Genomic DNA, 10,091 nt, shown 5'->3' with positions numbered 1-10,091 from the left:
TGACCTTCCTTAGGGCATCTCCAACCTTTACCCCCATTTTGGTCCCCAAAAATGGGAATTTTTCCATTTTGGGGATAACTTACTCCAACCACTCCCTCATTTTCCCCCCCAAAATAGAATATTCTTCTTTATATTCTTCTCTATCTTCTATATTATATTATTATCTTTCATTTCAATTTTATTTTTTAATTTCCATTAAACAAATTCCATCTTTTATTTTCATAAATTTGTAAGTTCCATTAAAACAATTTCATAAAATTTTAAATAATATAATTTGTTAGCAATTATTATAGATTAACTAATAATTCAAATAAAAGTGAAATCATTGCGATACAAGATTAATTAAATACATATTACATAACGATAAAATTCATTCGAGATACTACATAAATATTCAACTTCAACCTCTTGTATTCTCCCATAAATGATCTGTTAATGCATTACGAAGTGCAAAATGAGCATCTTTGTCCTTAATTCTTCTATGTAGACCTAAAAATTCTTGAAATCATTGATTTTCATCTACTGCCATTTCTACTGTTGGAGGTGGTGGACCTTCCAAATCATCTTGAATTGGTGCATTAAGATCACGCTCATTCTCGATTATCATGTCAAGCAGTATAATACATGTAGTCATTACATCATGTGCACTCCTTTTTGCCAAAAATATGACGGTCCTGCAACAAACGTTGTTGCAAAACTCCGAATGCACGTTCAACATCTTTTCGACATGATTCTTGTTCATCACAAAATATTTCTTCTTTGCCGAATGCGGCTTACGAATAGTTTGCACAAGGGTTGACCATTTTGGATATATACCGTTAGCTAAATAATAACCCATATTATATTCTTGTCCTTGAATAACATAATGGACAGGAGGAGCAGTACCTGCAACAAGATCGGAAAACAAATGTGATGACTCGAAAATATTAATGTCATTATAGGTGCCGGGCATACCAAAATATGCATGCCATATCCAAAGGTCATAATCAGCCACAACTTCTAGAATAGTTGTTGGGGATCCACTACGACCTGCATATTGTCCAGCCCATGCTATTGGAAATTTTTTTCATTTCCAATGCATGCAGTCTAGACTGCCTAGCATTCCTGGAAAGCCACGCTGTTCACCGATGTGCAGAAGCCTTGCAACATCGTTAGGTGTTGGTGATCTCAAATACTTCTCGCCAAAAACCTCTACGACAGCTCGGCAAAATCTCTCCAGGCTCTCATTTGCAACTGACTCTCCAATTTTCACATATTCATCAGTGGCATCCGTTGGCAAACGGTATGCCAGCATTCTAAACACGGCTGTAAATTTTTGTAGAGTAGATAATCCAAATCTACCCATAGCATCGACGCGTTGTACAAAGTACATATCATGAGCTTTAACTTTTTGAACTATCCAGATGAACAAATTATTATCAGTACCTTCACGATCTTGATTACCACATGACCAGGAACAGAGCCAACTCTGATAGCATCATTGTTTTGATCGTGCAAACACTGCAACACATAATTGTTCATCGAAAATTCTTGCATGCGCAATTGCATGTGAGATTCAAGGCCATGTGACTGTAATTCTTCTGAAGACGATGACGATGATGAAGAGGAATTTGAATCATTATTATTAGATGAACCTCCCATATAGAACTTCATTTTTAGAAGACAAATAATAATTTTTAGTTACTTTTGAAATGATTTGGAAATCTGATATTATTTTTCCAAAATAATGTTCCTTTTTATAGAGCTTTTTATTTAGTAAAGATAAGATAGAGATAAGGATGAAATCTAACGGACGGTTGAGATTAATACGAAATCTACTCGACCGCTTAGATCAAAATAAATTTTATCATATCGGGGTCTATTAAATTATTGTGTCTAGTGAGTTGTCTATTGAATAATGTGTAGAGATATTTATTTAGTAAAGATAAGATAGAGATAAGGATGAAATCCAACAGACGGTTGAGATTAGGACGAAATCCACTCGACGGCTTAGATCAAAATAAATCTCATCCTATTGGGGTATATTAATTTATAGTGTCTACGTTTATCTCTATATATATTTACGGTGTTAGCATATCCTTCCATAACCATAAGTGCCTTTTATTTTTCTTTAACCATATAATTTACTTTTCCTCTAATCACTTGAAAAAAAAAGGTTCATTCGATCTGTAGGATACTCTGCAGATGAAGATCATCTATTATGCCAAATGTATTTAGATATTTCAAGATCTAATAATGGGCATCTATCAATCTAGAGATCAATTTTGATCTCGAGTTGTAGATGCATACAATAATGCAAATGTATCTATTTGGGAGATTCGAAACAGAAATCACTACAACATCGATTTGCAAATATTGAGAAGTCAGTAAGAAAATTAAATGGATGTGTACGTCAAGTAGAAATGTTGCGTCCTAGTGGTGCTTTAGAGCAAGACATTTTGAGTATTTATTTTGTAGTTAATTATACTTTATTTGTATATATTTACTTATTATTTTTCTTATCTTTTTTTAAACATTGCAGCTTACACAAGCAAAAGCTTTATTTATGCAAGTTCCAAACTTCAAAAAAGGATTTAAATTTGATCATGATGGGCTCTAATGAAGGATTTGAAGTTTAACGATGTCAATGTTGAAAGAAAAAAAACAAGAAAGCAAAACTATGCTAATATATCATCGGACTCTGAGGCTCGTGCCCCTGACTCACCCCGTGTATCATCTCCTAACTTATCATTTTCAGTAAATTTAAATGAGGATATTGCAGGTGACTTCACACCGTCACAACGACCAAGTGGGGTGAAGAAAGCAAAAATGAAGAGAAAAATCGACGATAGTTATATGAAGATAGTCGAATCACAAAATAATCGAATTGTTGAGGCGATGAATATTGCAACTGAGAGACAAAAAGAAACAAATGACATTGAAAGAGAAAAAATAAGACTAAAAGAATTGAAATATGATCGTAAAATTATGTCCATGGATGTGGATTCTGTTTTGGATCCAGTTCGTCGTGAATATTTGCGGCAAGAACAACAACAAATAACGTATAAAAGAAGTCAACAACCACAACAGTCACAATCACAAAAATCATCTGCCCTATTTACTCAGTACCATAATAATTTTGGTGTACTTGAAAACGGCATGTATCGCTACTAAATTATTATGTTATTTAACGTAGTTTCAATTTTAATGTATTTTAATTTAATGTATTTTTAATTTTAATGTATTTCTAATTTTAATGTATTTTTAATTTTAATGTATATTCAATTTTAATTTATTTCCAACTTTAATGTATTTTCAATTTTAATGTATTTCAATTTTAGCAACATCAAATATTTTATGTTTGCACCTTTCATTTTCTGTGATGGTTATATCTTTTTCATACAATTATAACTCATACTAAAATTAACTACCAATTTTACATTAAAAAATAGATGCACGATAATTAATTTTTCAAAATTATACGTCAAAGTTAAGATGAAAAATTAATTAGGTAAATATATTATATAAACATAATTAATATATATAAAAAGATAAATTATAAGATTAAATAATAAAAATAATAAAATTTTAATGGGGAATAGTAAATGGGAGATGAATAGTGTATCCCCAAATTTGGGGAGACACTATTCACTCCCCATTTTGGGGACAAAAATTGGGGAGGGTTGGAGTGAAATTTCCCCATTTTAGAGACAAGGTTGGAGTTGCTCTTAGTACTAAGTCCCCAATATTGAAGTATCGAAGGTTGGTCCTTCGATTATAATACCTCTCGATCCGTTACGTCGAACAAGGGCGACTTGACGCCTTTCATCCGATAGTTCCAGGCTCGTATTCATGGCCTCATCATTTTATTCCTTTGTTGCATATCAGAATCTGATACTTGGCTCCCCGACTTTGACCGGTATTAAAGCTTCGACGCCATAAACTAATGAAAATGGATTGGCCCCGGTACTGGACTTCGAGGTCGTGCGATATGCCCAAAGGACTTCGGGCTTCCTTCCATTTTCCTTTGGCATCGGTTAACCTTTTCTTAAGGTTTTGGATTATTGTTTTGTTGGTCGATTTGGCTTGTCCGTTCCCACAAGGGTGATAAGGTGTTGATAAGATTCTTTTGATCTTATGATCTTCGAGAAACTTGGTCACTTTGCTGCCGATAAATTGTTTCCATTGTCACATACAATTTTGGATGGCATCCTGAACCGACATATGACGTGATCCCAAATGAAGTCGATGACTTCCTTCTCCCTGACCTTCTCGTACGCTTGGGCTTCAACACACTTAGAAAAATAGTCAGGCATAAATAAGATAAATTGAGCCTTACCTGGTGACCATGAAAGAGGGCCGACGATATCTATTCCCCACTTCATGAATGGCCATGGTGACAAGACCGAATGCAACAGTTCGCCGGGTTGGTGAATCATCGGAGCATGTCTTTTTCATTTGTCACATTTTCGTACGAACTCTATCACATCTTTTTCCATCTTGATCCAGTAATAGCCGGCTGTGATTACCTTTCGAATCAATAATTCGGTGCCTGAATGGTTTCCGCAGGTGCCCTCGTGGACTTCCCTCAGAACATACTCGGTATCTTCCGGTCCCAGACATATTGATCGCGGACCATCAAACATTCTTCTGAACAAGGTTCCGTCCTCGGACAAGCTGAGTAGGTCTGCCTTTGTGCGCATGGTCCTCGATTCTTTTGGATCTGAGGGTAGTTTCCCGGTCTTCAAATACTCTACGTATTTATTTCTCCAATCCCAATTTAAGCTTGTGGAGTTTATTTCAGCGTGACCTTCTTCCACTACCGATCTCATGAGTTGTACGACTGCCCCCGAGTTGAGTTCGCCGTCCTCGACCGACGAGCCTAAGTTTGCAAGTGTATCGGCCTCGCTATTTTGATCTCGAGGCACGTGCTGCAAAGTCCACTCTTTAAACCGATGTAATGTTACCTGTAACTTATCTAGGTATCTTTGCATTCGTTCTTCTCTGGCTTCGAACGTTCCATTAACTTGGTTCACCACAAGGAGGGAGTTACACTTAGCTTTGATCACCTCTGCCCCCAAGCTTTTGGCCAGTTCGAGACCTACAATCATGGCCTCATATTCGGCCTCATTGTTAGTCAATTTCACAGTTCTAATGGATTGTCCAACTATATTGCCTGTGGTTGGCTTCAGTACGATGCCAAGTCCGAACCCCTTTGCGTTCGAGGCACCATCCGTGAAGAGGTTCCAGATTCCCGAAGATGTCCCCGAGTTTAGTAACAACTCTCTTTCGACTCCGGGTACTAAGGCCGGCGTAAAGTCGACCACGAAATCTGCCAAAATTTAGGACTTAATGGCTGTACAATGTCGATATTCGATATCGTACCCGCTGATTTCTATGACCCATTTGGTCAATCGTCCCGAGAGTTTGGGTTTATGCATTATATTTCGTAATGGGTAAGTTGTCACAACACATATAGGATGGCATTGAAAATATGGTTTCAATTTCCTAGAGGCACTTATTAAAGCGAGCGCCAATCTTTCTAGGCGAGGGTACCTAGTTTCGGCCTCACCTAAGGTCCGACTAACATAATAAATTAGAAATTGCGTACCTTGTTCTTCCTGAACTAAGACTCCACTTACTGCTATTTCTGACACTGCTAGATACAAGTATAGTTGTTCGTCTGCCCTTGGTGTGTGAAGCAGTGGTGGGCTCGATAAATATTTCTTAAGTTCTTCCAAGGCCCATTGGTATTCCAGGGTCCATGTGAAGTTGTTTTTCTTCTTTAGTAACGAGTAAAATCTATGGCTCTTATCGGAGGACCTCGAGATGAATTGCCCTAGGGCGGCAATGCGCCCGGTCAGCCTTTGTACGTCCTTCATATTGTCCAGTATCATGATATCCTCAATAGCTTTGATCTTGTCGGGGTTGATCTCGATTCCCCTGTTGGATACCATGAAACCGAGAAATTTACCTGATCCGACTCTGAACGCGAAATTTTTCGATTTCAGCTTCATGTTTTACTTCTTCAATATACTGAAGGTTTCCTGCAAATGCTTTAAATGGTCCTCTGCTCGCAGGGACTTAACTAACTATCGTCAATGTAAACTTCCATGGATTTCCCTATCTGTTCTTCGAACATTCGATTTACTAGGCATTGGTAAGTGGCACCGGCGTTTTTTAATCCAAATGGTATTATGTTATAGCAGTATGTGCTATACTTAGTGATGAAGGAGGGTTTCTCCTGGTCATCCGGGTTTATTTGTATTTGGTTGTACCCGGAGTAAGCATCGAGAAAATTGAGGATCTCGTGGCCGGCCGTGGCATCGATCATGCGATCGATGTTTGGCAAAGGGAAAGAGTCTTTGGGGCATGCATTATTTAAATCTTTATAGTCCATACATATTTTTAGTTTGTTCCCATTTTAGGGACTACTACTAGGTTTGCTAACCATTCCTGGTATTTGACCTCCCGGATGGACCCTATTTTAGGAGTTTAGTGACCTCGTCCTTGATGAAAGCATGCTTGATCTCGGACTAGGGTCTCCTTTTCTGCTTGACCGGATGGAATTTCGGGTCCAAGATCAGCTTGTGAGTAGTGATCTCCGATAGGATCCCTGTCATGTCGGGATGGGACCAAGCAAAACAATCCATGTTAGCTATAAGAAAATAAATGAGTTTTCCTGAGCTGGGAGTTAACCCCGTGCCAAGGTATACCTTCCGATCGGGCTGGTGTTCAATCAATATGACCTGCTCCAGCTCTTCGGTCGTTTATTTGGTTGTGTCGAAATCATCGGGGACTATAAAGGATCGAGGAATCCCGTAATCATCATCTTTGTCAGTCCCCTGCTTGTCTGGTTGGGTCGAGGCCGGCATCAGTGATTGCTATTTGGCTTCCTGTTTTGCTTTAGAACCTGGCTATTTTGTCGATGAGAGTGATGATATCGGAATTACTTCATTGACGTCAAACATCTCCTTGGCGGCGGGTTGCTTCCCATAGATCATTTTAATCCCCTCTAGTGTTGGGAATTTTAACACTTGGTGAAGGGTCGAGGGCACAACCCTCATGTTGTGGATCCATGGTCTCCTGAATAGGGCATTGTACCTCATGTCCCCTTTGATCGCATGAAACTTGGTCTCCTGGATTGTTCCGGCTGCGTTTACTGGTAGCGTTATTTCTCCCTTAGTAGTTTTGCAAGCCATGTTGAATCTGTTTAGCACTCGGGTTGCAGGTACGATTTGGTCCTGTAGGCCGAGTTGTTTTACGACCCTCGAACGAATGATGTTGGACGAGCTACCTAGATCAATTAACACACGTTTAACTCGAGATTTATTCATGAGTACAAATATTACCAGTGCATCATTCTGGTGCTGCACGATTCCTTCTGCGTCCTTCTCCTTGAAAGATAGAGTTCCTTCTGGTATGTAATATCGAGTTCGTTTCTCCCCCGTGATGGATACTTTGGTGCGCTTTAACATCGGACCTTGAGGAACATTGACCCCTTCGATGATCATATGAATAACGTGTTGAGGTTCTTCTTGCCCGGTTTGTTTATTGGAGTCTCTGTTTCTGAAATGATTCTTGGCTCGGTCTCTCAGAAATTCCCGAAGGTGCCCGTTGTTGAATAACCGGGCTACTTCTTCTATTAATTGTCGACAATCCTCCGTTCTGTGGCCATGAGTGCCATGATATTTGCACATTTGGTTGGGATCTCTTTTGGCTGGATAGGTTTGTAAAGGCCGAGGCCATTTGGTATCTTTGATGAGTCATATAGCCGATACAATGGCAGCTGCATCAACATTAAGGCTGTACTTTGATAATCGTAGTGCTTCTTTAGGTCCGATAGGCCTGTCGAAGCCGTTCTTGCTCATGAGCCCTCGAGAGCTCTAGCCTCGATAGCTTCTCCTTTCATTTTGTGCAGAATATCACCTAGATCCGCTGCTTCTACGATCTCCATTATATGGCTAGTATCAATCTCTGTTCAACCTCGATTCTCGATCAATATCCCTCTTGATTCTATCGACAGGTTTGATAGGATAAACGGACCCGGAAGGATCCCCAAGTTGATCGTCTTTGACCCTGATCTTCGATTGGTACCGATTACTCATATCGGCCCAAGTGACATCTGGGTATTCTATCAGATTCTGCTTCAATTGCTGCGAAGCCATCGAGCTTCGAACATTGAGTCCTTGGGTGAAAGCTTGAACAACCCAATCATCAGTGACCGGTGGCAGGTCCATCCGTTCTATTTGGAATCGAGACACGAATTCTGTAAGCATTTCGTTGTCCTTTTGCCTTACCTTGAAAAAGTCCGACTTCCTTGTCTTAACCTTGATGGCCCCGGCGTGTGCCTTTACGAAAGAATATGTAAGCATAGCAAATGAGTCAATAGAGTTTGGTGGTAAATTGTGGTACCATATCATAGCTCCCTTTGACAGGGTCTCTCCGAATTTCTTTAGCAATACATATTCGATCTCGTCATCCTCTAGATCATTCCCTTTGATAGTACATGTGTAGAGGTGACATGCTCATTCGGATCAGTCGTCACATTCTAATTAGGAATCTTGGGCATGTGGAACTTCTTAGGGATCGGCTTGGGAGCTGCGCCCGGGGGAAAAGTTTTTTGCACGAACTTTTTGGAATCCAGGCCCTTCAATATGTGCTCCCTGGATTTGATCGACCTTAGAGTTGTAAGTTTTCACCTTCTTATCGTTTGCCTCAATCTTCTTTTCCCCCGACTCAATTCGTTTTGTTAGTTCCTTGAGCATCTTTATGATTACAAGATTGGTCCCAGGTTCTTTATCGTTCGATTCCCTTGAGATCGATTCAACTCTATGAACAACTTCTTGGGATGGCTCGGGCTCAATCCTACTCGGGGGGCGATTCTGGTTGTGAAGCTGGGCTATCGCTGCTTTTTGAGCCTGCAACATTTCGAAGAACACCTGCATGTTGATTGCGCCATCTTCGCTGCCATGTGTGCTTTGAGCGGCTGATCGAACATCCCTATGAACACTGCCCTCGGGATTAGCGGCCAAATTTGCGTTGATGGCTACATGTGAGATAACATCGATTGGATATACAGCAGGGACTTCGTCGAGATCGATCGGAGGTACGTTGTTCCCTGGTGCTATGTTATCATTTTCTCCATGGTGGCCGAAATCATTGTCAACGTGTAGGGGTGCTGATTGGGAGTTTGACATTTCGGTCCAGGAATCAAAGAAACTCCACATAAGAAGTGTGAAATAGTGTGTGTTATGAAAGTTTGTACCAAGTAACAACTATTATCCTTAGCCCCACGGTGGGCGCCAAACTATTTACCCTCAAAATCGGATAACAATTGAATTTATACGTGGTTTTAAGGATACGTGATGTAGCTTGATACAAATCAAGAAAATAGATTAATATTGAAATTAATGATAAAAAAATAAATGCAAACCACACAAATTGAACAACCTTAGCCTTTGAGTTTGATCACCCTCGAGCCAAGAATTGCCTCAACTGATGTTAGAACAGAATAACAAAGAGATAAGAACTAGAATTAACAGTGTATTGTTTTTTGGTGCGTATTACAGTGTGTTTTACAAATTATCAAACCTCCCTTTATATAGTAGAGGAGTCCTACTCTTGATACAATTCTATAAAGGGTAGCCTATCTCATGATTTGCTAATTAATCGGCCTCTCCTTGATACGTGCCTAGATTTTCGCCGTGATCTGCAGCCGATCCCGAATATTTCGGCCTTCCGTTATTTGTCTCAACAAAGTTTCCTCGATCTTATTCGGTCCTGGAGTCACGAGCTAAATGATTTAACTTCATGCCTTGGTTCGATATAACCTGAGCTCGAGCTCTGACCTGTCATGTTTCAACCTCGGCTGGTCATACAATGGACGAACCCGATTTCGATTGTATACAAGCATACTGTTATGCGGCCCCTTCCTGCAATTCCTTGGAAGGGCGACGTAAGGCTAAGAAACTGATGTCAGTGCAGTTACTGTCCGCCAACTGAGGTCCCCTCCGTACGCTAGACTAGATTGTCAGTGTCGTACGGGAAAACCAATGTCAAGAGCAATTGAGAGAACAGAAATGAGAATTGAGAATGAAAGAAAGCTTGAT

The 10,091-nt window shown here is 39.8% G+C and overlaps 1 pseudogene; it reads right to left on the bottom strand.

The window, feature by feature from the left end:
* Positions 1 to 400: 400 nt before the first annotated feature.
* LOC109211420 lies at positions 401 to 1,653 on the bottom strand (annotated as a pseudogene).
* Positions 1,654 to 10,091: the final 8,438 nt, after the last annotated feature.

This window comes from Nicotiana attenuata, unplaced genomic scaffold (assembly GCF_001879085.1).
Source record: "Nicotiana attenuata strain UT unplaced genomic scaffold, NIATTr2, whole genome shotgun sequence".
NCBI lineage: Eukaryota > Viridiplantae > Streptophyta > Magnoliopsida > Solanales > Solanaceae > Nicotiana > Nicotiana attenuata.
This window is presented reverse-complemented; position numbering and strand designations above follow the sequence as displayed.